The sequence below is a fragment of the Panthera leo genome, chromosome E1 (genome assembly GCF_018350215.1).
Source record: "Panthera leo isolate Ple1 chromosome E1, P.leo_Ple1_pat1.1, whole genome shotgun sequence".
In the NCBI taxonomy this organism is placed as follows: domain Eukaryota; kingdom Metazoa; phylum Chordata; class Mammalia; order Carnivora; family Felidae; genus Panthera; species Panthera leo.
Window position 1 is genome coordinate 32,709,135 of NC_056692.1, and position 27,541 is coordinate 32,736,675.

A 27,541-nucleotide genomic window follows, 5' to 3' on the forward strand; every position below is an offset into this window, starting at 1 on the left:
TGGTCCAGTGTCCCAACTTTATTGAAGTGGTTTCTGTCTTTCCAATCCTGAAGCTCTGTTGGGTCTGGGAGAGTCTATCCTCTTAGGGAAAACAGAGAGAGCTCCTTGGGCTGGTTGATACCATAGACCCTCACTTCTGCTCAGCACAGGCAAGAAAATGAAAAATCCTAGCTCCCAGCTTTCCCCTAGGGAGGGAAAGAATTGATCCATGCATCTAGTGTCTCAGCTTCTCTTGGGGCTGATAAAGAACTAGTATCTGACTTACCAGCACCGGGCTCAGACAAGACTGACACAATAGAGCCACCAAGAGGAGAACACAGATGGTTTGGTCTGCTAGCTGCCATAGTTCCTCGTTCGGTCAGATGAAAAATCCCAGTTTAGAGGTACAGCTTGGAGAGGGAAAGAGTTGACCCGTGTATCCAGCACCCTACTTCTTCATGACTGCCCACATAATTGGCATCCGTTTTACCAATCCTGAAGCTCTGATCAATCCAGCACTGTCTAGCTGCCTGGGGTAGAACAGAGATGATGGTTCAGATTGGTGTATTACACAGATCTGCACACAACCCAGCTCAGCAAAGCGCAAACAGAAAAAATATCAGTTTTCAGTCTCCCTCAGGAAAGGAAAAAGTGGATCCATTACTCCAAAGCCTCAATTCCTCTCAGTCTGTCCAAAGGAATGGCATCTGGAATACCAGTCTGGGAGTTCTAATGGGTTTGGTGCAGTCCAAACACCTGTAGAAGAACAGAGATTGTGGTTTGGACTGACAGACACCAAAGATCCCCACCTCTCCATTCCTTCAGCTCAGCACAGAGCCAGTGGAGAAAACCACGATATCCCAGATGAATACAGATGCAAAAGTCCTAAAAACATGCTAGAAAACTAAATTCAGGGACACATCACAAGGATCACACACCATGACCAAGTGGGATTTATCCACAGGATGCAAGGAAAACAAGAATGGTTTCATATATATATAAATCAATTAATATGATACACTGTATTAACAGAACAAAGGACGAAAATTACATGAGTCTCAAAATATGCAGAAGAAAAGTTTGATCTTTTTCATGGTAAAACCCCTCAACGCACTAGGAATAAAAGGGAAGTACCCCAATATAATAGGCTAGACGTCCTTCCTCCCAGGACTAAAACAAGTAAGGTATGGAGTTGGGATTTGACCCCAGATCGACTGAGTCTAGAGTGCATGTGTCATGGGTGCTGGCTTCCTATCTCTGCCATGCTAAGTGTCATGGGGCCGTGCCAACATACCTTTCACATGGTGTGGTGGAAATAGTGTTAGGGACCAGATCCATGTAATTGAACACCAATGCTCTTCTTACCATTCATTCGCTTTACCCCATCCATCCTCGGCATCTACCTCTATGAGAACATGAGGGATTTATACTACATAGTTTTCAGAGTTCCTCTCTGCTCTAAACATTCTTTTGTATAGTAAAATTCATGATGATACCAAGAGTGAAAACAAATACCACTGCCATTCACCCATTTCTTTCAGAGTGAGACACTGGGCCAGCTGGTTTTTCACATCTATTTTTAACCTACAAATGATACTTTAAAAATATGACTATCACTCCACTTCTTCAGGGGAGGAAACTGAGGCTCAGAAAATTAAAGTAACTTTGCCAAGGTCAGAGGACTTCCTAATGATGGCTAAAATTAAAAAAAAAAACACATGTACCTATCTATGTTCATTCTAACAAGCCATTATGTCTTTCATGTGGAATCATACACCACTTGCTTTCATTATGCACATTTGGTGAGGACCAGAACTTGTGCATGAGCAAATAAATCTTTATTAGAATTTTTCTTCCTTGAGCTAAGTATATGTTTTTGTTTAACTTGGATGTATGTTATGGATTCTGCTCAGTCACATCTTGTCCAGGGTAGTGAGCTATACTAGTTATGCAAACAAATTACAGCGAATCCATGTTGAAGGCTAAAAATTGTCCTTTTCCTCCTCTGCTTCCTCCTACTTCTTAAGATTATTCTAAAATTAAGATAAAATAAAAAGACTCCTAAATTAACCAGGCTTGCTATTTCTCCCATATATGTATGTCTGTTCCACCGTTCTCATGATACCACAAACTTTACATGTGTGAAAACATAGGTTATAATTCTTATACAAATATGTAAGTGTATAACCTCTGAAAACAATAAACATAAAAGCAAAGAACATAAAGTATGACTCGAATATTCGATTCTAATGTTGGAGTTTATTGGCAGAGAACACAATTGCCAAGATTTGGAATTGTTTTAGACTTACGCCCTTCTGGCTTCAGTAACTAATTTCAACTTGGCCCCTGAATTCTAGCTCTTATCTTCTCTTAGTCTGGAAGTTTTCCCAGGCATTTCTATATCCTTACCCTCGTGATAGAGTCATGCATGCTATTTCTCTCTGGCATTGCTTATATGTGGCCCATTTCCTACAGGGCAAAAGACATCCAATGAAACTTTGTGATGCACCAGTCTGAACTTGTAATTGGTTTGGAAATAATAGCATAAGAATTATGTTTTGGAAAAGAGGAACCCAATCTATCTTTTTGAACTCCTCAGGTGATTTACCCTAGTCATTTTAGAATATTTGTGCATCCTTATAAACACTTCTCATTACAAGCAGTGGAGTCAAATCAATTCGTGGCTTTTCTAGCCCTCTCTCCTGCTATGCTGGCTAGGTGTCCTGCTCTCCCAGTACATTGACCAAGTACAATCTTCTATGGGGTGCACTTCATTAAACTCAAAAAGACCAGCTAACTCATGCTTTTCTCATTAGAAATAACAGAGTTCAACCCCCTCTTATACTATACTTAGATAGAAGGAGAATTGGATTATTTGTTATGAAAAGAGCATTTGGGTGTGGAAACAATTTAGGAGTTAGAAGAATGGGAAATAGAAAACCACAAGGGTCGGTATCAAGGCCGATTTTTTTCCCACTTTATATGTTAATGACCTGAAAGAGCGAACATGCCACAAGGTAGCAAGAACTGCTGAGAGGGCAAAACAGAGGTGAGAAGTGTCAAGGATGGAAAGCAAGCAACAATATAAAGGGAGGTAATGCAGTATGGAATGAGCTAGACATCAATTCCCTGCTTTAGCAATTTAATGTAAAGGACTGTGAGGCAATGAGGCCAGAGACAAAAACAAGGGAAGTTAATAAAAAGCTGAAGAGTGACTTTGCTACATCACACAAGTGGGAGGGAAGAAGGAGAGGGCTGACCTAGGAGAGCTGGGGTGAATAAACATTGAAACTTAGGATTCTGGATCGAAACAAAATTAACAGGCATTTGAAGTGGTATCTGGGGAGGACTCTGGATATAAGCACTAAGTGACATGGCTAATTCATCAAAGTGTAAATGCAGAGCTTCAAAGTGAGGCTGAGGCGAGGGAAGCCAGCTGCTCCAGGGTGAAATGAATTGAAAATGCACTATTCACAGTAACTTCTCTGCTTGGCCTTTCTTGAATCCATAGAAAAGAAGACAAATCACCTGCCGTGTAGGATGGAGGGTTGAGGTCTAGTTTGTATTTTTTCCTAATCACTGAAGCTTGCGAGGCGACAGTTAAATGTGATGACTTCCCTACATTCTGAACAGAGGGACAAGGGGTTCACTGCAGTGCTGCCCAATCTTTCATGTGGATATGGATCCTCTGAGAATCTCATAATGCTGATTTGGATCCAGTTGGTAGAGTTAGTGGGGGATACTGAGATCCTGTATCCCAAATATCTCCCAGGAGACAGCAATGCTCTAAGGACCATGCTGTGAACAGCAAAGTATTTATCCCCTAAAGTCTTTCAAAATTCCCAAATCTATCCATCTCTCCCCACCCCCACCATAGTCCCAGGAAAATATGAAGAAAAGAACTGTATTATTTACTACCTTGAAATACCAAAATATGCTTTTCTGCTTTTCTCTCCTTTTGAATCTACTCTTTAATTTAAAGATTTGTGGGGCACCTGGGTGGCTCAGCCAGTTAAGCGTCCTACTCTGGCTCAGGTCATGATCTCACAGTTGGTGAGTTCGAGCCCCGTGTCAAGCTCTCTGTGCTGACAGCTCAGAACCTAGAGCCTGCTTCGGATTCTGTGTCTCCCTCTCTCTCTCTGCCCCTCCCCTGCTTGTACTCTTTTTTTTTTTTTCCTCAAAAATAAATAAATAAACACTTAAAAATATAAAGATTTGTAGAATAATACACAATATGCCCCTCTTATCTGGGGGGGATACATTCCAAGACCCCCAGTAGATCCCAGGAACTATAGATAGTATCAAACCCTATGTATCCTATGTTTTTTTTCCTATACATATATGTCTATGATAAAGTTTAATGTGTAAATCAGGCACTTTAAGAAATTAATAATAAAATAGGACAATTACAACAATATATTGTAAGTATATATTCACCTTCCTGTGATGATGTGAGATGATAAAATGTCTATGTGCTAAAATGAAGTGAGATGAGTGACGTAGCTGTTGTGACTTACTGTCAGCTGCTTCTGACATCAGGGGGATCATCTGCTCCCGGACCACCACTGACCACAGGTACCTGAAACTGTGGATAAAGAGGTATAACTGCAAATGACAGAAAAATAATTGTGTGGTAGGGCAGTCTTTTCTACAAATCTCTTAAAGAAATTACAGGTTTCAACTTTCAATTATCTGAAAACCACCAAAGAGTAAGATCATTTCTCATACACACCATAACTCAATATTTTTTGGTTCATTTTTTTATCATGGAACTCACTATCTTTTTGCATCCCTTTAATTATGCATTTAATAAAATCCAAATAACAGTATTTTAAAATGTGAAAAATTAGAATTTTACTGTCTATGCTGAGTTTAAAGGAATTATGAGAGATCAAAAGGAAATTGATGTATTCCAAGGAGCTCATGGAATTGAATTTAATTCTCTATAACACTTGCCAACAAGATAATATGTGCTACACAGTATGTATTAAATGTTCAACATTATTAGCCATCAAGACAAGGCAAAATAAAACCACAGTGAACTACCACTTCCAAAATATTAATACGGCCACAATGATGGCCATACCAAGTGCTCATAAGAACGTGAAGCAGCTGAAATTCTAATGCACAGATGCTAGACTTGAAAATTGGTACAACCATTTTGGAAAATGGTTTGCAGTCTCTTAAAAAATTAAACAGAACTTTCATTTGACCTGTTTCTATTTAAGAGAAATGAGAATAGAGGTTTAGATAAAGACGTATACAGAAAATGGCACGATAGCCTTATTTGTAATGGCCCCCAACTACAAACAACCCAACTGCCTACCGGCAGGTAAATGGATCCAGAAAATACGGTATACATACTGCTCCACAATAAGGTGAACTAACTAAAACCATGCCACAACATGAATGAATATCAAAACTATTATGTAGAGTGATGGAAGCAAGACACAGAAGAGTACATGTTTCCATTTATATAAATTTCTGAAAGGTATAAACTAATTTTTAATGATAGAATAAACAATTAGTTTCCATCTAGGAATGGACATTAGGTAAGGATGAACAGCAAAGGAGCAGGAGGAAATATCTGTGGGTGATGGGATTGTGGGGAATATTTAGTATCTTGATCGTGGTGGTGGCTTCATGAAGTTCTCAAATTTTATCAAACTTCACACGTTCAGTATGTACCATTTATTTTAGGTAAACACCAGTGAACTTGTAATTTTGTTCCAGACTATTATAATAATAACAGAACAAAAATAAGAATAAAAACACAAAGAAGGGGACAAATTGAAAGGGGCACCAGGGAGTAAATCGGAAGTAGGGTAGGCAGTGTTTTTTGTTGTTGTTGTTTTTATTCTTAAGCTTATTTATTTTGAGAGAGAGAGAGAGAGAGAGAGAGAGGCAGAGAGGCAAAGAGAGAGGGAGAGCGAGAATTCCAAGCTGTCAGTGCAGAGCCCGACATGGGGCTCGATCTCACAACACTGGGATCATGACCTGAGCTGAAATCGAGAGTCAGGCACTCAACCAACTGAGCCACCCAGGTGCCCCCACAGCATATTGATATACAGACAGCAATGATATAGAGGAAACATTTCAGAGTCAGACCAACATGGGTTTATATCTTGTGTTAAGTGTATGAGATTTTTATAGTAACAACTTCCAATGAATGACGGCTTCGCTATATCCCGTCCCCTTCCAGATTGACTCTGGGCTCGGCCATGGGACTTGCTTTGATCAGTTGGGCATTAGCAAACTTCACACAAAGAGATCCTGAAAGATGGTATTTGAGCACGTGGGCTTGCCTTCTCTCTTGCTGCTTGTAGAACCCAATTGTCATGTGACAAAAGTAAGCTAGCTTATGGGAAACACAAGGTTACCTCATCCCCAATCTTTACACATGTGAATGAGGTCATCTCAGACCACCCAGCCCCAGTTGAGCTATCAGATGATTGGCCTACAGCTACATGATTGACCAAGGGGGAGGCTAGGTGAAGAATCAAGGCCAAAGTAAGGATCCACACAACCATGAGAGGGAAAAATGATTGTTGTTTTAAGCTACTAACTTTTATAATGGTTAGTTATGCATGAATACATTAGGCAAAAATACTTCAACTTTGTTAGCCTCAGCTTCTCCATTTTTTTTTATGATTTTATGTTTTGTAAGTAATCACTACACCTAACATAGGGCTCGAACTTATAGCCCTGAGATCAAGAGTCGCATATTCCACTGACAGCCAGCCAGGTGCCCTTTCTCCATCTCTACAATAAGATGATAATATATCAAATGTCGTTGCAAGAATTAGATACAATATATATGAATGCATCAACCACAGTTCCTGGGAAAGGTAGATAAATACGAAACTTGACTTCCCACATTCCATCCTTTCTCACATCCACCTTTAGCAGAAGAACTTCTGTTTGACCATATTTATAAAAAAAGGAGCAAAGAAACGTAATTTTCATGAAACTGTTGGTGAAATATTCTCTGTTGGGTGGTGTAGGAGAAGGTGCAGTACAGGTAAATAGTTGTAATTACGCCAGTCAACTAAAGGATTGCTTGCTCCAAGATTACAGCTCTATAGACCATATCATTTCTGGTACTCTTAAGTGAACTAAACTGGTAATGCTCAAGTTTGTTTCCGGATCTGTAGCCCAGGTATTCCCAAAAGGAAAAAAAAAAAAAAAAAAAAAAAAAAGAGAGAGAGATAGAAAGAAGTTAATTAGAAAACTATTATCATCAACAGCCTAAATGTTGCATAAATATATGAATTAACTCCCAAGATTTTTCTTCCCTTAATAATTACTGACACTATAGCAGAAACTTCTGGAAGAAATGTGCTTCCTAATTCATTACACTTTATCTCTTCTACATGGCCTCTTTTGGGCTATACTGAGTGGTGAATATTTTTTTGTCATTTATTTTGTTTATTTTGGGAGAGAGAGAGAGAGGTAAGGAGGGGCAGAGAAGGAGGGAGACAGCATCCCAAGCAGGCTCCACACTGTCAGTGCAGATCCCAATGCGGGGCTCAAACTCACGAACCATGAGATATGACTTGAGCTGAAATCGAGAGTCAGACGCTCAACCGACTGAACCACCCAGGTGCCCTAGTAATTTTTTTTAACAAGATACTCAGCATCTTCTCATGACCATCATGTAACCTCCCAACCATTTTAGAAATTTGATTGAGAACAATAAAAGGCTATCATCTCTTTAGTCTTCCAGCAAGTATTTGATAAGTACTCACCATGTGTCAAACATCCTGCTATCTGGCTTGCGACTTAAATGTAAATAAAACACAAATCCTCCTCTTGATGAACTATTTCTAATGAGGGTGACAGCCATAACAATAATTACAATAACATACTGTAATCGCAACATTGAAATACACACATAAGGTAATAGGAATGTAGAGAAGGAACACTATGCTCCGCGGGGAAGCTTAGAGAGATTCTTCAGGAAAAACCAAAACAGAGGCTTGCAATATGAAGTCAACTTAGGCAACTACCCACAGAAAAAGGAAGAGGTCATTCTAAGAAGCCAGCAAGCATGGTGTGTATGGGGAAGTAGGAGAAGGTAAGGGTTACTATAACCCAAAATGCAAGGTGACAGTGATAGGAATGAAGCTGAAAACAGAAAACCAGGAAAAGAGATATGAAGGGTTTCATTATCATGTACAAAATTCCATGGACAGTTTCTGCGGCTGTTCATGGATGATACAACCTAGGAATGTCCTGGCTGGTACAGGGAAGATGGATGTAAGAAGGGAGAGAATTGTGAATTTATTGCCTCCCTATATAGGGATTAAAGTTGGTGGCTGCCTCTTTTCTTTTCTTCTCTCTTCCTGGCAGAAGGAAACTTCACAAAAAGCTCCATTCTACCAATTTCCAAGCCTATCTCCACCTTAAACTTTTTGTTTGCTTGTTTCTATAACTTCTTTGGAGAAAACAAAACAAAAACTACAGTCCTCCTTTGCCCAAACACTGCCTCCCATCCTTCCTCTCCCTTCTTTCTTCCAACTCCCACTTCCCAGTCTGTTTACATAACACATTTCCAAAACTGGCACCCTCTCTAAAATTAGGTTTTCCTATGCTCAGTTTCAGCCAAGAACATCTAATATAGATATGCAAGTCAAACTCACATTTGGGCTTTTTTAGAAATAAATCTTTTATTCTTTATTTCATTCATGATTTTGGAATTTTTAAATAGTAACCAACAACTTTCATGTGGCGATTCTATTTAAAAAGAATCTTGGGCATCATGCTCAGTTGGTTGAGCATCTGACCCTTGATTTCAGCTCAGGTCACGATCTCAGGGTCATGGGATTGAGTCCGCTTCAGGCTCCGTGCTGAGTGTGGAGCCTGCTTAAGATATTCATTCATTCATTCATTCATTCTCTCTCTCTCTCTCTCTCTCTCCCCTTCTGCCCCTCTCATGTGCACATTCTCTCTAAAATAAATAAAATAAAAATTAAATTAAAAAATAAAATACAATCTTTACATGGTTTTACACAGTTCCAATCTCTAGTTTATTTATTGGCATGGCCAGAAGAAGCCTTGTTATGGTCCCTCAGGGTTCCCAGCATAAGGTGAATAGAGGCTCAGGGGCCCCAGTCTCAGTTCCAGAAGGTGACTCTAATTCTCAACTTTGTGTTGCCTTGTCTCCGAGCTTCTAGGTTCTGATGATCTCAACCTCTTCCCTTTATTTCCCCCAACATGGTGAAGGTGGGGAGGATATAGATGCCTCTTGAAGTTACTATTTATATTACCACTGTGTTTCCTTTTCACTGTTTCAATTTCCCAACCTCTTATATTGAATCAATACCTAATATAGTTTCTGTTTCCTTTCTGGATTCTGACCAATGCACTAGGTGATTAATCCTAACCTTAAAGATTTCTCTTACTCAAGTGTCCTAGACAAGGCCATACAATCTTTCAAATTTGAAATTGAGGGAAAGAATCATACCATAAATTATTTCAGGCAGTGACTGCTGCACCAGCATGCCAACTCTTGATCAGATCAATTACATCCTACTATGTGCAGGCAACTGTCCTAATATACTAATTATTTAACGTTTGTAATATCTATCATGTTGACACCATTGTTATTCCCATTTCAAAAATGAGGAAACTGAGGCACAAATGAATTGAATAACGTGTCTTCAGTCACCTGTCTGAGCTAGGATTTGAATCCATCCAAACTGGCTTCCAAGTTCAGGGACTGTCACACTTTTTCTGTAAGTGACCATGCTATAAATATTTTCTGCTTTGTGGGCCATACCATCTCTGTAGAAACTACTCAACTCTGTTTTTAAAGCAGCCATAAAGAAAATGTAAAAGGACAGACATGACTGGGCTCCAATAAAACTTTACCAAAACAGGTGGTAGCCTGGATTTGGTCCACAGATCACAGTTTGCTGATCTCTGATCTAGACTAATATGCTGTATTGATCAACAGAAATTTCACGAATGTCATTTGACATAGCTATTTATTATACCATCAGTCCATTACCTTAAGGTTATGTTCCCTTTGGTGAGTTTTTCCCATATTTGTGGTCTTTGAATCCTTTTTCTCTAAAAGTATAAATGTCTGGCGATATTCCAGATACACCTTGGGTGCTGCTTCTAATGTTCACTTTTAATAAATTCCTATCTTTTTGAAAACAGACTGAATATTTCTTAAGGCAATGTATCTATCAATGTGTGGTATAGTTGTGTAGCAGTTGCACACACAAACTTATTGGCTATCTATAAATTTATGACCATGTGAGCATATGCCTCACATTATATAGGTTTTATATGCACAACATTGTTTTAGCCCCAAGCCATTTAATCCATGAAACATTTTACTGAGCAATCTGTCATCCAAGTTTTGAGTATGTCCAACATTGTCAGCCTCAATAATAACGGGGGGGGGGGGCACGGTCCTCCCCAGATGCCAAAGGGAGCAGCTGTAAGTATTGTCTCTGAAAATAATGACAAATTTTTTCTTTCTTCTATTCTTTAAAAAATTAACTTGAGGAACTCTGCTCATTTTTTTTGGTCTCTGTATATATTTTTAAAACTACATACTGTAGCAGCGGCCAAATGATTGTCTTATGTTTTTCCCCAAGATAAATCTACTGCATGTTTAATCTTTAAAAACATGTATCTGTAACTCCAGATAAGCCAGTTCTTCTCTGTCTACAGTACTTGGTTTTGTGACTGAAGGGAGGTTGCAAGTGATGTAATTTAGGACAATCTGCTTTTATTCATTACTGCAAAATAGACGGCAGTTGGGGATTTCATATCGTCAACTCTATTTCTGCATCCTAATCATGCCAAACATTTGGTCTTCAAAGACTGAAATAAAACCCATCACCAAGACTTTCCCTTCTGCATTACATAAGAATGTAAACATCTTTGGTAATAAATTTACTCTGACAGCTGCTAAAAAATTTACCAAGCTTGACAACACACTCTGAAAGCAAAAGAGAAAATAAGAGACCTTGGTTGATTATTTACCCAAAACATTTATCATTTGGGGTTGCAAAAAAAAAAAAAAAAAACATTTAAGTGTGCGCGTAAGAAGGTATTAAGATCCGATTTTGTCTGTCACTTTGTGGTGTCTGTCTGGTAAGTTTTGTTTTAGCGGCAACCCATTTTTCATGAGAAGAAGAATAAATGACTTGGAAAAGCAAAGGCTGAATTCGGAATGCAAAATGAGTCTCTGCTAGTTCTCTTCAGGGAAAAATAGAAAATAAAAGTTTTCCCATGGAGACAGACAGAGCTGAAGCAACCCCTTTGGCGGTAATGTTTACAGTCAATCTGTCCAGGGTAGAGCCATCAGCAGAAGTGAAATTCTAAGCAGCTCTCTGGTGTTCCAAACAGATTAGCTCTCACAGTTACCCAGACAGATGTGAATCCAGCCCACTTGTTGTCTTAATGCTTCCCTGTTGCTAATGATGCTCCAAAGGTATCAAGGAATGGAAATAAATAGCTGGCCTGGTAGCTGCCTTAAGTGCTGGGCCTGCTGGGTATCAGTTGTTTGTTTGGTGGCTTTCAAGGTAGAGCGGTGTATTGATTTGTTTAAACGGTGCTGTGCATTAGTGCTTCTTGTCTCCTCCCAGGCCTTCGGCCTCATCTCATTCAGAAGATAAACTTACTTTATTACACTGAGAACATGTGCTATTCGGTGGCTTGAAATATGATTGACTGAACTGTATTGATTTTTACCAAACTGTGTCTCAGAGACACTTTTGAACTGACACTGTGGAACCCCTCACTATTCGGGAAGGGGACGAACCGAAAGGATTTGGTAAGGGGGAAAAAAAAAGGATTCAGACAGGCCTTTTGGCCAATTTCCTGATTCTCTCAGAAATAATTTTCCCAAATTAGCAGCCCTAGGAAGTTGCCACTTCTCCTTCTTCCTTTTTTTCTCTATATTTCCTTCCTTCCTTCTTCATTTCTTCCCTCCCTCCCTCTCTTTAGTCCCCCTTCCTTTCCCATTCTTTTTTTAATGATATCTCCTCAGCTTATCTTGGACCCAACCCCTCAGAACATATAACTTACCTGTGATGAATACTCCAGAACAACAAATGGATGATAGCTGAAGAGAACACCAAGGAAAGGAACTTGGTGGACAGATAACGGTAACAAATGCAGGTTGTCATCCAATACTAACTAGTATGTCAGACATTTCAGCTGGGAGGCTGCCTTCTGACCAAGTAAAACAAGAATTCATCTGTATCTTCCCTTTATGTTTTTAAGTTTATTTATTTATTTTGAGAGAGAGAGCGAGAGCGCGTGAGCGAGCATGAGCCAGGTAGGGGTAGAAAGAGAGGCAGAGAGAGAAAATTCCAAGCAGGATCCCACTGTCAGCACAGAGCCTGATGTGGGGCTCAAACTCACAAACCTGCGAGATCATGACCTGAACTGAAATCAAGAGTTGGACGCTTAACTGACTGAGCCATCCAGGTGCCCCTGTATCTTCCCTTTAAAGCAAGTATCTTTGGGAGAACAAATGCTTTTTCTCCCACGTTGATCTCATCTCCTCCTCTTTGGTGCCTTTTATAACTCCTTTCCCACCTCTTCTTCAGCACATCTTTCTTTCACTCTCAGATTTATTTTCATTTCCCTTAAAATAAAACAAAACAAAAAACAAGGAAGACAGTAGAAAATCAAACGCAGTGGGTATAATGTTCATAAGCTTCCAATCTGAAGTATAAAAATATATTTCATGTGTTTTATATATTTATATTTATGAAATACTTATATTTCATAAATACAGAAAAATTTAAAAATTTATTTCTATATTAAGTCTTTAGTTTGTATGACAGGAATACAGTCTTGTCACTACCTGATACATAGCTCAGTGTGAAGGTTTATCCAATGATTTGGATTTAAACTCAACAAATTTAAGGTTTTCTTTTTTTTCTGTTTCTTGATATTCTCTGTCAGTTACACTGTGTTATCACAGAGACTACCTGATCCTTAGTTTTCTGGTTCTCCCATGATGATGTCCTGAGCTGGACAATGGCATCTGTCTCATAGCTCACAAGTTTCCACACTGGCACCTACAACTGGGCATTCTGCCTGAATATAAGGCCCTTTAAGGTTTTCAATTTCTTCACCTGGCAAGCTTGCTTCTCTCCCTACAACTGTCAGCAAAGTCTACTCTTCTCCAACCACAAGACAGAGGGAGTGTTTACACTTTGGAAAGATTCATAATGTAGCTGATGCTCTCCTTATGGGGTACTATGCTGGTCATGGGTTCCATCCGGTCTTTGAAGCCAGAAATCATGACAGAAAAAACTTTCAGGAGGATATTCTTCTATCTGAGGCTTAAGCCGAGACCTAGGCTCATAAAAGTCCCAAAAGCCATTTTCAAAATTATATTGAGCTTTCAAAGTCAAACTCTCCTGACAATTTCTCTTTATTTTTTCACTGGAAAATTTCTACTCTTCCCTGATATCTGATTGAATGGGGAGAGTGCTCCCTTGGAGTGAATGGAAAACCATAACTAACTTCTCAAAATTTCACTGTACAACTAACTCACTTCCCTCCCTATACTGAGGGCAGAGTTCACTCCATGGAGCTGAGCAGTGAGTTCTTCTTGAGGGAGATATGGGTAGCACATCTCTGTGTTTATCACAAAGGAATTGATGGGAAACACAATGTAGCACAGAACATATTTTAAACTTCAATATAAATCTCCATGGTCCAAAGGGAAAGCACTGAAATAATTAAGGAATTAGGTGATTCTAATAAGAACATATGAACTTGTAATTTTACCTTGGAATGAAATGCAAAACTTCGTGCCAGTGATATAATTGACACAATTAGCTACATGCCTTCTTTTAAGAGTTTTGTTCCAGTAAAAGGGAAAGAAATAGGAAGATATTTAAGGATTAGTCAGCTTCGAATAAGTTCCCAATATTTGAAGGACTGTTTCTTATCCTTGGTCTTCATTCTCTCTGTCATTCTGAATACATACAGTTCAGTAAAGAGTGTGTGGTCGCGTATGTGATTTAAATACCATCACCTACTGATTTGAACTATGGAGACCTGAATTCAAACACATCTCCTCCCTGACATATTCTGGCTGCATGGTTTTGGATGCTTTAACCTTTCACGATCCATTTTCTCACTTCTAATGTGAGCACAATTGTATCTATAATGTGGTGCTCTTATGAGGATCAAATGAGATACTATAAAGGCCCAAGAAGCAAGCTCAACACAGGCAAATACTAAAGCCCTGTCCTGCACCCCACTCTTCCCATTTTGGAAACATCCAATTGTTTCACTTTTCATAGATTATAAGTGTGAACCATTCTGGGTTGAATAGCCAATATTTGGAGTAAAGATAATTTCATTCCCAGGCACCAAGTAAGGCCTGGGTCTGTGTGGACTCATGCTGCCTACCAGAGATGTGTTTCTTCCTATTCCTACAAGAGCAGGGCATTGACCCATACTCCTGATTCCTTTATCAAGGGAACCAAACAATTTGTTCCAAGTTAAGAATTCTGATACAGCTAATGCTTTCTGCATGCCCTAAATTGGGATGTGCTTGGCCAGGGATCTGTCCAGGATTTCTCGCTGTGGTGAGGTTGAAAAAGAAACAACATAGCCCTGAGTGAGAGTAATAAATGCAGTATTAAATCAGAAATAAAAATATAATTAGTTATAACTGTGTTTTTCACTATTCTTTTTTTTTTTTTTTTTTTGAGAAAGAGAGAGAGAGAGAATGAGCAGTAGAGGAAGAATCTTAAGCAGGCTCCACACCCAGTGCAGAGTTGGACATGGGGCTAGATCTCATGATGATGAGATCATGACCTGAGCCAAAATCAAGAGTTAGACGCCTAACTGACTGACCCACCCAAGTGCCCCATGCCATTATTCTATGTATACTCTATTTCTGGAGAATGAGGGACTGGAATCTTGTATTTCTTTTTTTCTTCTTTAAATGTGCTATAGAGTTTAACTTATGCAAGAGGTATAATAATTACCAATGCTTGTATATTAAAGAGTTTCATATACTCTTTATCAAACATGCTGTTTTGTGTTCCACTTACCCAAACAGGATGCAAAAGAAGGATCTTTAAAGAGTCTTTCTCTGGGTTTGTTTTTGTTTTTTCCCCCTTTCAGAATAAAGAATGACTAAGCTCCCATAGAGCATCCTTTTGTTTGTTTTTGTTTTTTTAATAGGCCCCATGGTCTGTCTCCAAACCCAGGGCATATATGTCGTCCTTCTGCAGGTAATGAATATAAGGCTGATTGAGGAAAAGTCTCATAATTGATCTTCCAGTGGAGCCACAGAAATCTCAAAGACAGGCCTGAGTCTTGGGGCAGTATGTAATAAAGACATTTATTTAGATTAATTGCCCTGGCAGTCTAAACAAGTGGAATCTGAAATACAGAATGTCGTTAAAGACAGGCTATCTTATTAGTTTCTTGTATATGCAGCTCAAATTAATGACTAACACAGGAATACCAAGAAAGGTACAGAAGAACAATAATAAATGGATAAGGAGACACTGTAATACCACATTAACTGACTCAATTTATGGATCATTGATTAAAATTCTTGCAAAGAGTTTGTTTCCTTAAAGTAAAATTTCTACTCCATAGGTGGACAGATACCACCAGACTTTGAATTAAAATGGTAAGTGTTCAAACCCAGGTAAGACCATGGATTAACAGAATATTCTGACAAAACCATTCTGAGCTTATTTTCACTTAGTGTCTACTCTATCCCCTGGCACAGTATGTATTCAGTATTTTAAAAATCTTCATTTTTATATGGGTTATTTACCACCATACGAGCCCTGTTACAGTCCTACGTTCTCTGAGGAAGCACCCTAAAGGAGTTGGCACGTAGATTTATGAAATAATACTTAAATTCACAAAATAACCCGATTTATAGGTACCTGTAATTAAGTGTTAATTGGAAGTAATTTCCAATACACTATCATTTGTCATTTGCTGAAAAATGAATACTTAAAACCAAATTATAGGCAGCTGCAGAAAGGAACCTGGGAAAGTGCCAGAGTAGAGATTAAACCAAACATGGAATTTTGTGGTCAGTATTGGCTTTGTTTATTTTATGTAGTAGATACGACAGAAGAAAAGTTGACAGAACCTTCTGTATAACAAAACTGTAAGCAAGCGGGTAAACTCTACCTGGCAGAAGAGGTTCCAGATCAGGGAGAAACAGTTGCACGAGGCTGACAGTATCAGTTAGAAGAGAATTTGGAGTATGGAGGTAAAAAAAAAGTATATTCAGTCTGATTAATTATGAATGGGAATCCCAAAGACTTTATTCTAAAGAGCTGTAGTTGACACTAGTTGCAGTGTCTGGCCAGCCCAGGATCCCTGCTCTGAGGAAACTAGCCCCATGCATCCAATGGTGGGCCCCAGAAATGTACTTATACAATAAAACCTTGAGCACTACTTCACCACTCATTCTTCAACACAATTTCGGCAAAATATTAGAAATGAATACCTCATCTGAAAAGGGCGGGAACAGATAGACTGGGTGTCAGGTCTCTTCATCTCTCCAAGGAATTTGGAAATGGGAGTTAAGGATATTTTGATTAGTCTCTGTTTGACTACTGAGACCATGGGAAGTCAAGTGCGTATGGTTACTCTTCTGAGCCACATGCATGTGCCACTCTTGGGAGAGAAGGCAGAGAGGCGAGAGGGAGGGGCGGGAGGAGAGACAGGAAGAGAGGGCAGGGAACAAAAGAGGAAAGAAAGAAGGAGGGGGGAAAGAACGTAAAACAGACACAGAGGAAACAGAGATGAGAAATCGTAGGTTTCCGGAGAAAACCAGAGAATAAATTCAGTTTCTGCCAAACTCTGGTGTCTGCTCTAAGTCTTTCTTAACTCCTAATTTTTACCTTTGGTTACTCTGCATCTTTATATTACATAATTTTCCCTCCTACTTATTTTACGCAGAATAGGATTTTCTTATCTGGAGCCAGAAGAGCTTTGATTGAGAGAGAGTGGTAGTGTTGGGCAGACTGGATGGAAATAGGGAAGGACAAGGAAGAATATAACTGTAAGACAGCTGGGAAGGAAGAAATGAGGCAATCAAGAAGTAACTTGGGATACAAAGTAAGAGACCAATCCAAGAAATATTATAAAGGAATGTTTGACAAGAATAAGTAGATAATCATATATTAAACTGTGTAGGGAAAAGTAGTCACAAATGTGATTAAATTGTGTGTGTGTGTGTGTGTGTGTGTGTGTGTGTGTGTGTGTATCTCTCTCTATATATATACATATAGAGATACACACACATATACACATACTATGTGCGATACAACAATGCTGAAGTATTAAGAAGACTAACAGATATAGGGATTCCCGGGCATTGACTAACTGACTTGATTTTTGAGGAATGATAATATATTTCATTGAAGTTTTTATTAAGATGTAAACTTAATGAGGGTGAGGATTATGTCTAGTGCCTCAACCAGTGCCTAGAAAAATACTTAGTGCTTTGTATTTGCTCAGTGAATATTGCTTTGAATATATAAAAGTGCATTTTGAATGACAGCAGGACATTCAGAGGAACATAATGAACAGGAAAAGAGTTAAGTTATTTAATCTTCATTTGCTATATGAACATTACATTGGTGCTAGAAATCAATGAACTGTGGTAAGCCCTAATAGAGAGGATCTTGCAGTCCAGGAAGGAAAGGATCAAAGGTGTAGACATGAGGTTTACTGGTATAGGACTAGCCATTAAAATGTGAGAGTGGGAGGTTTTGGCAAAAGGGGTTCCAGCTTAGATTCAGGGGAATTTTTGTTCAATAAAAACTACCGCATTACTCTCCACCGACATTTAATAATGTTGTAGTTTTGAAAAAAAATCTGCAGTGCAACTAGGAAAATATCTAAACAGAAGCAGCCATCAAACATACTGGTTTATTTTATAATGTGACATCGGATGCATAGGTCTTTGGTGTGAGAAGCTTTCCTCCTATGCCGGATCCAGGCTCAATGTTCATTTGTCAGTATGCATCATCTGCATCTGTAGAGCTGGTGATATTAAGCAGCACTGATAATGTCTAAGGGTTCCTTTCAGAGGTGCAGCTAGGCTTGCAAAAGATCCAAAATCCCAACAAGAAGAGAAATACAAAAGAAAGGTATGGCACGGCCAGTTCCATTAAGGAAACTTTGTATTATGGCAACTGCAAAAGCCATAGTGAAGAAAGCCCATCCTCAGTGGGAAACGATGCTGAGCAGCAGGAATAAGGGACAAAGAAAGAAATGAAGGGAGTGCGTGAGCTAGGAGGGTTCTAACCACAGATACAGTCATCATTAAAGAAGAGTTGACTGAGAGGAGCCAGGCAGACCAGGGGTTTGAATGGTGAAGTCATGCTCAGATTCGGCATAAATGTGTACCTAATTTGTTGAGTAGATACAGTGTAATGGAGCTCTGTATGCCCCAACAGGGATGTATATCCATAAAAATCCACAAAAGCAAAACAGATGAGTCTATGTTGATGTATTTGATAATTACTAGTTGAACATACATTATATGTGCAATATATATGCCATAATATATGTAAAATTCTATAAAAATTATGAAACAGTGAACCCTTTTTTCTTTTTTAATTTTTTAACGTTTATTTTTGAGACAGAGAGAGACAGAGCATGAATGGGGGAGGGTCAGAGAGAGAGGGAGACACAGAATCTGAAGCAGGCTCCAGGCTCCGAGCTGTCAGCACAGAGCCCGACGCGGGGCTCGAACTCACGGACTGTGAGATCATGACCTGAGCCGAAGTTGGACGCTTAACCGGCTGAGCCACCCAGGTGCCCCTGAACCCTTTTTTCAAAGTTGAAATCAGCAAAGCTTATAAGAGACACACTTGAAGTAGTTTGGAACGTACAGAAGAAATTTCTTCTGTAGTAGGAATATTTTACTTAAAGTAAGCTCATCCCTAAAGAATGGAAAAACCACTGCCTTACTAAGAAGAAAAAAAAATCAGCTAGTACGAATGAGGACCCAAGTTCATATCTATGCCCAAGAAAGAGGAAAGAACGGATAAGAGGTCAGAAAACAGTGGAGTAGACATTTAAAACTTAAAGCTTAAAAAAAAAAAAATCGAAGGCATGTGGAAAGCAATTATGCTGCAGGCTTCTCAGCTAATTCACAGGAGATTCATGGGTAGAGAAGGCCTAGGCGCTGAGGGACTGGTAACGGGCTCTTCCGTGTCCCTTCCTGGCCATGGCCTGGAATTAAAAGCTATTGAAGAAATGTCTCCACCTTTGCTTCTGATATCCCTAAACTCCCACGGGGCTTGCTCTTCTGTGACCACAAAGCTGACGGCTGGCAGGGGGCAGATTGTTTTCCATAGAGGGGACAAGATATGGTTTCTTTGCTGCTATGGTAGCAACTCAGGCAGCAGCTCCACTGAAAGAGGCTCCACCCTCAACCCTTGAAGGCTAAGCGAGTGATTAATGTGCCAGCTTAAGCCAAAGAAATTCCAAGCACTCTGCTCTAGAGAAGATTAAGTCAGTGGGAGGTCCAAATAATGAGAACCCTGAGGAACCATTCTGAAAATCAGAGGAAACTGAAAGAAAAACTTTAAATAACATCATTTTTAAAGGAAAAGAAAAAAGAGGGAGAAGTTTAATAAATTTATGTGACCTCTTACTGGATTGTAAACATTAGAGGAGATAAGTAAATAGAAGAGGGAATGGTTCAAAGGAAGGGGGAAAATTCAATGGTGCTTACAACTCTGCAGTGTTTGCCAATCCAAGTTACAGTGCAGACCAGACTGGCAAACTAGCTGTAGCTGAATTTCCTTGGGGATTGCCTAGGGTGTGAAGGAAGGGGAAGGAAGAAAGAAGAAAACCTGAGCTGCAAGGGAAAAAAAAAAAAAAAATCTCTGAAAATTTGCTTTCCTAGTCCCTGAGTTATAATAAACAAGCACTGCGATAAGAGGGTTTAAGGGAAGAATGTTTACTATAGATGCAGATTGTTTTAAAGGGAGGAAATAGTACATGAATATCTAAAGCTGATGAGTTCTGAAGATTCTTACCCAACATCTACTTCACTGGTCCCCTGTCTCTGGGGATCTGAGGATAGACATAGCCTCCGAATCTCTGTTATGTCTTGATCCATGTAGTCTTGGGGAAAGGGCAAAGGGAGAGTCTCTCCTCTGCATTTTTCTGCCTTAGGTTTTGTTTGCTTTGCTTTTATCCCGATTTCTCTGGCAGCTATGCAAGAATGACAAATAGCCATTAGGCAGATGGCAGAATGGATTTCCATTTCTCTGTACTCTTTTTTCATTCCAAGCTCAGGGTGCTGCTCACGGAACCTAATCAGCTTTCTTTCTTTTTTTTTTTTTTTTTTAATTTTTTTTTAACATTTATTTATTTTTGAGACAGAGAGAGACAGAGCATGAACGGGGGAGGGGCAGAGAGAGAGGGAGACACAGAATCCGAAGCAGGCTCCAGGCTCTGAGCTGTCAGCCCAGAGCCCGACGCGGGGCTCAAACTCACAGACCGTGAGATCGTGACCTGAGCTGAAGTCGGACGCTCAACCGACTGAGCCACCCAGGCGCCCCATGATCAGCTTTCTTAAAACTCTCCTTCTCTCTCTCTCCCTTCTCCACACTGCCCCTGTCTTTGGGCTTGGCTTAAGCAGGTCTTGAATGCCACGTCACTGAAAGCTGATTCATGAATGGAAAAGGTTAGGATATGTCCATGAACTACCAATGTTAGTCTAATTCGCTTCAAAGTCATCATATCAACCAACATTTTATCAGTGTCTGCAATCTCTAGGTGTTTTATAAACATTGTGGGAATCCAAAGATGACTAAAACACAGCCCCTCTGGCCAATGGAGTAGGAAGAGCCATGGACTGAAATCGGGAGAGCTGACCTGCTTCTGTTGCTGTACTTACTATGCCTGCCTTCTCTTTAGTTTCCCTTCTTTAAGATGATACTCTGCAGCGGTCCAGGATGACATGATGAGTCTAGCTTGACAACTTCTACTCTGTGACAACAACCCACCCAACGACCATAGGTTCTGGGCTCAGGGATCAGGTTGGGCTGAGATGATCAGATTTTACCTCTAAAATGTAAATTTAGAATGTTAGGACTTAGAGTGCTAGATTTAGGACCAGAAGCAATGCTATGATGAAGCAGAGCTAAGGGCAGGTTGAGGGTGAAAGGTACAGAAACAAGAATTGTTGCAGAGAAAGCCAGCGTACAGGGAAATGAATATAGCAAGTAAGCAGAACAAAGCAAAGATATGAGAGGACTATTGACAGATATTAAGGCAGAGGATAAGAGGCGGAGCAGGAGACAGGGAGAAGAGAAGTGACCACAGACAGACTGTTTTATTGGGTCTTGTATTTCTTGGAAAGTATTCTGTCACATTGTTTGTACCCTTGCATCAACCCTTGTTTTGTTTTTTTTTAATGTTTGTTTATTTATTTTTGAGAGGGGGGAGGGGCAGAAAGAGAGGGAGACAGAGAATCCCAAGCAGACTCTGCACTGTCGGCACAAGCCCGATGTGGGGCTCGACCTCACAAACTATGACAAACTCAGGTCATGACCTGAGCCGAAATCAAGACTAGGACACTTAACTGAGCCACCCAGGCACCCCATGACCCTTGTTTTGACTTCAACTTGTATATATATTTTTGTTCCTTTGGAACAAAAAGGACATTAATTATGATTGTCGATTGGTGTGCAACCTGGAAGGGACCATCTTATCTTGCCTCTCAGAGCTTTAACTTGCTTAATTGTATGATGGTGACATTAATGTCTCCTGGTGACAGAACAGATGGGACTCTGATGCTTGGCATGTACTTGCTTTGCCAAGGGTTTCAGAATCTGGATCTCTACCCAGAGCATTAGTAATGGAGACCATCAGGAATGCCTGCAGTAATCAGGAGGAGGCTCAGGGGTCCTTGGGGAATATAAAGTGGCAAAGGCTATTGTAGGAAGGCAGGGGAGGGAAGAAAGAGAACCAGAAATGGTACTGAGCACAGAGTGGTCCTTTTTGGCTGGGATGTGGGACTAGAGATGGAAAAAGAAGTTGGAATTAGCTCACTGGGTTTTTTTGACTATACTCATGGATTTGAATTTCAAGTTGGTTTGGGGTTTATTCTCTTTTTAAGGAAAAGAAAGAAAGAAAGAAAGAAAGAGAAAGAGGAAAGAGAAACAGAGAGAGAGAAAGAAAGAAAGAGAAAGAGGAAAGAGAAACAGAGAGAGAGAGAGAGAGAAGAATGAAAGAAAGAAAGAGGGAGGGAGGGAGAGAGAGAGAGAAAGAGAGAGAGAGAGGGAAAGGAATTGAGGGATGTGACTCCTGAATACCTTATAATATGAAACAGAGGCTGTATAGGCTACTGTTCCCCATTATACACATACAAAGTACACTATTAACACAAAGTTCCTCAGTCTTTTACATTCATGTCACCCCACTGTTTTATTCTAATTCTGCAGGGTTTTACACTCCAAAATTTGCATTTAAAAAAGGATTGGAAGTTTTCCAAATATAAATTGCATTATACTACTCAGTATATACGTTTAATATTATCCCAGCAGATTAATGTAAGAATCCTAGTTAACTCCCCCTCCCCCTAATCCTTTTCTCCAATTCAGAAGCAGCACGTTTGAAATGCTACCCTCGGGGGACTGTACACCCCAAGCCAGCTTCATGTCCTTCCACCACCAAAAGCAAGATTTTCCCAAGCCATATGGTAGTGCAGGGCCTGATTTGTAGTAAGAGTTCAATAAACACCTACTGAATAAACTAATCAGTAATATTCCTTGTCTCCCAAAATTTATTAACGAGATTCACTCCACACATTCTGATTCTACACAGAAGAAGGAAACGGTGGGAGAGAGGAGGAAAAGCAATTTTTTTTTCTCTAAAGAGAAAACTGAGCATTCCAATCAGAAGAACCCAACTGCTACTTGAGTAAAATTGGTTTATCCCTACATTTTTACTCCCCACCATCCTATGCTTGGCAACCCTGTGCATATCCTTTGGATTTTTTTTTATCCTTTTGATTTTGGAGGTCACTAGCCTTCATGAAAAAAAGTATCATCATTACTTCATTTAAATTAAAGGGGAAAAAAATAAAAGTTAGAAGACACACTAAAAGTTTTAAGCTAGTTATAAAAATGATACACATTCCCTGAAGATAAAACAGAAACCAAAGTCCAGGTATAAAGATATTTAAAAATCTAGGGGCACCTGGGTGACTCAGTCAGTTAAGTGTCTGACTTCGGCTGAAGTCATGATCTTAGGGTTCATGAGTTCGAGCCCCACATTGAGTTCTCTGCTGACAGCTCGGAGCCTGAAGCCTGCTTTAGATTCTGTGTCTCCCTCTCTCTCTGCTCCTCTCCCACTCACACTGTCTCTCTCTCTGTCAAAAATAAACAAACATTTAAAAAATCTAAAAAAAAAGATATTTAAAAATCTGAAAACATTAACTTATAAAAGTAAAAAATCAAGGTAAGGGCAAAATATATTTTGGCTTGGCCTTATGAAGGGAACACAGACTATAGAAAGAAAAGTCAATGAAGACATTACAGGGTGGTGGGTAGCCATCCAAGTCTCTACATTTTGCAGCCCCATGACCCTACAATTTATCATTATTGTCTATTTAGTTAAGTACGAGTTTTGGTAGTACGTGCATACCACAACTTTGACTTTCCTTTAGATTACTAAGGGTTTTGAGTGATCCCTTACCATCTGCAGTGTATTCCTTGGGGCTACGTCACACACACACACACACACACACACACACATGCACGCACAACAAAGACTGACTTGAGATTAAATATACTACTTTTCATGGAGTCTCCCTTAATTTCTCTCCACCGAGGCAGACACATAAACCTATTTCTTTTAAGTGTTTGATCCCTGTGAGAAAATAAATAGGATGACCAAAATAACATTCACAGAGAAAGTTTAAAACTCACCAAGTTCACATTGTATTATTCCTTGGTCTTTTCCACACATCTGACTCCTGAATAGCTTATAATATGAAACAGAAGGTTGTACAGGCTACTGCTCTCCATTATTTCCTTTCAGAAACTAGGCATCACAACCCCCTCCTTCTGGAATTGCCTTAGTAAAGGCATCCCCTGAGGTAGGTTTCTAGGCATGCTGGGTGTTTTCACTCACAGAAAAACGGAAAGGAACAAACTGCCCTCTGCAATTACAACAGGCTGGTGTATTGACACACAAGTGAATGAAATGTTTATGCCCTGAGAGGCAGCCCCTGCATCATTCTCAAAATTATGGGCCCTCAGATCACCACTGAATGTCTAGCCTAGAAAATTTGCAGAGATAGACAAAGAATAAGGGAAAGAGAACATAGCAGGCAGCAGTAAATAGCTGTATTTATGGCATTCTGTCATAATGGAAACATCAATCCTGTTTTCTGGGGAAAGTGTTGAAAATCCTAACCATAATATTGTCCTCTACTCGACTGCCAGATTGGCTTATAACTTATTCTTTCAAAAAGCTAGAAGCTAAATTCTCAGTGCCAAACAGAGTACAACCTGAAAATGAAATTGTACACAATTTCCAAGGCTCGTTTAACACAGAAACAGATCTATCTAGGCATCAGACCATCGATTCCAAGGTTGATTTCTGAGCAGTTCTCAAATGTGATAGATGGATAGGTGAGGTAGAGGGGTACTCCAGCATCTAGTCTGGTATCGGGCACATAATGAACAATTATAATATTGATTGATTGATTGATTGATTGGCTGATTTAAAAAGTGAGATATCCAAGTGAATTCAGAATATGACCATTTGTGCAACAAAAGTTTCTGGAGCAAAAAACAGATTTGAGAGAATCTTCTCATACTTCATGTATATGAAAAACAATTTGGGATACACTCAAATATTGTTTGTGTTTAGAAATACAGTATGTTCCAACCATAAATCTGTGGCCTAATAACCAGACAAGTTCAACACTGTAATGTTGACAGCTCAATGGGGCTTCATAAAAGCAAACAAACAAACAAATAAATAATAAGCAGTCTCTGATGACTTCATCTAAGTATCTGGCTTTTTAAAATCTCTTCTTCGCCTCTTCTTCACAGGACCTCTTTCTAGCTCCAACCTATCAACTACTACACACATTAGATGACCCCAGATAGCTTCAGTTCAGGCATTTCTCTTGAACTGCAGATTTCACATAAATCAGAATTTCAGCATTATGGCTCATCTTTCCTCCATCCTCTGTATTCACCCAAATCTGAATTTTCTTTATTATCTTTGCTGGGAATTCAAGAAATAGGAGGGGTGCCTGGCTGGCTCAGTCAGTAGAAGGTGTGACTCTTGACCTCAGGGATGTAAGTTCAAGCCCCATGTTGGATATACAGATTACTTAAAAATAAAATCTTAAAAAAAAAAAAAAAAGGAATAGGAGCTACTTACACATACATACATGTGCATACACAATAAATTTGGAAGTCTCAATCACATAAGTTAAAAATATCAAATCCATATTTGTTTAAAGTCTTATGTGAGATATCCAATAAGCCTAATCAGTCCCCAAATCTTATAATTTCTACCTTTTAGACACCTGTTGTATTCCCTTCTCTGCATCTCCTATCTCTGCTTTAATTTTGTTCCATACTCATTTAATATTATTTCATATTTTATCACTCCTCATAATTCATCTATTAAAATGCCACCAAATTATTGTTATTATATGAGGATCCCATCATGACACTCACAAGCTTAATGAAACCCCAGTGGGTTCTAAATTTCAATTAGCTCAACCTCCTTCGAATAGCATTCAGGTCTCTTCACAGACAATCAATGTATGTCTACTAGAATGTAAGCTTCACCAAGGTGGATTTTGTTCCCAGGTTCATTCACTGCTATATTTCCAGGGCTTAAGAAGAATGCCTGGTATCAATAAACTATTTGCTAAATAGATAGATACTTGCACCTTACCCTTTTCTCCTCTCCTCCTAAGCCCCTAATGTTGATTGTTCCTCACATGTTCTACTCTTACCCACCACCACCTTCCATTCCCCATGAGTCTCTTGAAATTCCAAGTTTAAATGTTAACCATATCTGTGGAATTTTCTCATTTTTGCAGTAAACAGTTATAAAAATCTCACGCTTCCCAAGTATTCTGTGTACATTATCTATCGTATTACTTAAACAATTTACTACAAATATTTCCATATATCTTTAGGGGCTGTCTTATACACCTATCCACCCTCAGATGCTAATCAAAAGCTAGACACATCACAGTAGTTCAACAAATATTGGGTGACATAATAACGAATGTACATCATTTCAGAATTCTATGAGAAATAAGTATTTTTAGAAAACTAAAAATTTGAACCAAAATATAAAAAGATAGATATGGTTCTTTTTTTAAATTTTTTTAATGTTTATTTATTTTTGAGACAGAGAGAGACAGAGCATGAGTGGGGGAGGGTCAGAGAGAGAGGGAGACACAGAATCTGAAGCAGGCTCCAGGCTCTGAGCTGTCAGCACAGAGCCTGACGTGGGGCTCGAACTCACAGACCATGAGATCATGACCTGAGCCAAAGTCGGAAGCTCAACCAACTGAGCCACCCAGGCGCCCCAATAGATATGGTTCTTAATTTAAGGGAAAACACAAATACAATTAAAATAAATTTAGAATACAAATGTAAATTCCCCCCCCCCCAAAAAAAATAAATCTTCACTTATTTTAACTGAATTCCCTATGACAAATCTGAGTAAAGAGAGAATGCAGTACCAAGATTTAAGAAAAATGCTAGGGAAATAAATAAGGAGTATTTCTAAATAGGCTCTATTCCAAAAGTTATTTTATAAATGAGTCATGTAGTGATTGAAACATATTTCTTGAAGGAAGGGAGGGAGGGAAAGAGAGAGGGAGGGAGGAAGAAAAAAATAATTCTTATATTCTCAGATCATTTTACTGAATATAATTTAGTCCAACATATACTAGGGATGGTGCATATGGTACTGCTAGAAAAAATAAAACTTAGCACCATATATTCCTCTGACCACCTGCATCTTGCCTTCTATCTTGAGAAATGTTCTTTAGCAGAAGTTGTACATTGCTGTAAATGACACTTTACAGATATGACTTTGCTCTGAAATGCAGGATAAATGGGAGAAAGAAAACTCACAATCCATACGTATCAACAAAGAAAAAAAAAAGAGGGGAAGGCAAGAGTTCAAGTATTTCCATCCACATGTATACACACTTAACCTGCACCGGGCTCAGAATGCATTGTCTACTCCTCCACCACTGTAGTTAGTGCAAGCTACTAATTGGGTAAAAGGGCTTAGGACTTCTCCTAACTCTTGATAGGAAAAAAAAAAAAATATATATATATATATATATATATATATTTATATTTATACACACATACACACACATACATACACATACACATATCTGGAGAAACACATTCCAATCTACTTCTTATACCTTCTCTTTCATAATAGCTTTTTGCTTGATGCATTGAGTCAGTGCAGTGGGTTTTCTGTTTGATCACGTGAGTTGCTGGTCAGTTGTGACCAATTAACTAGGACTATGCATGGGTACTGTCGT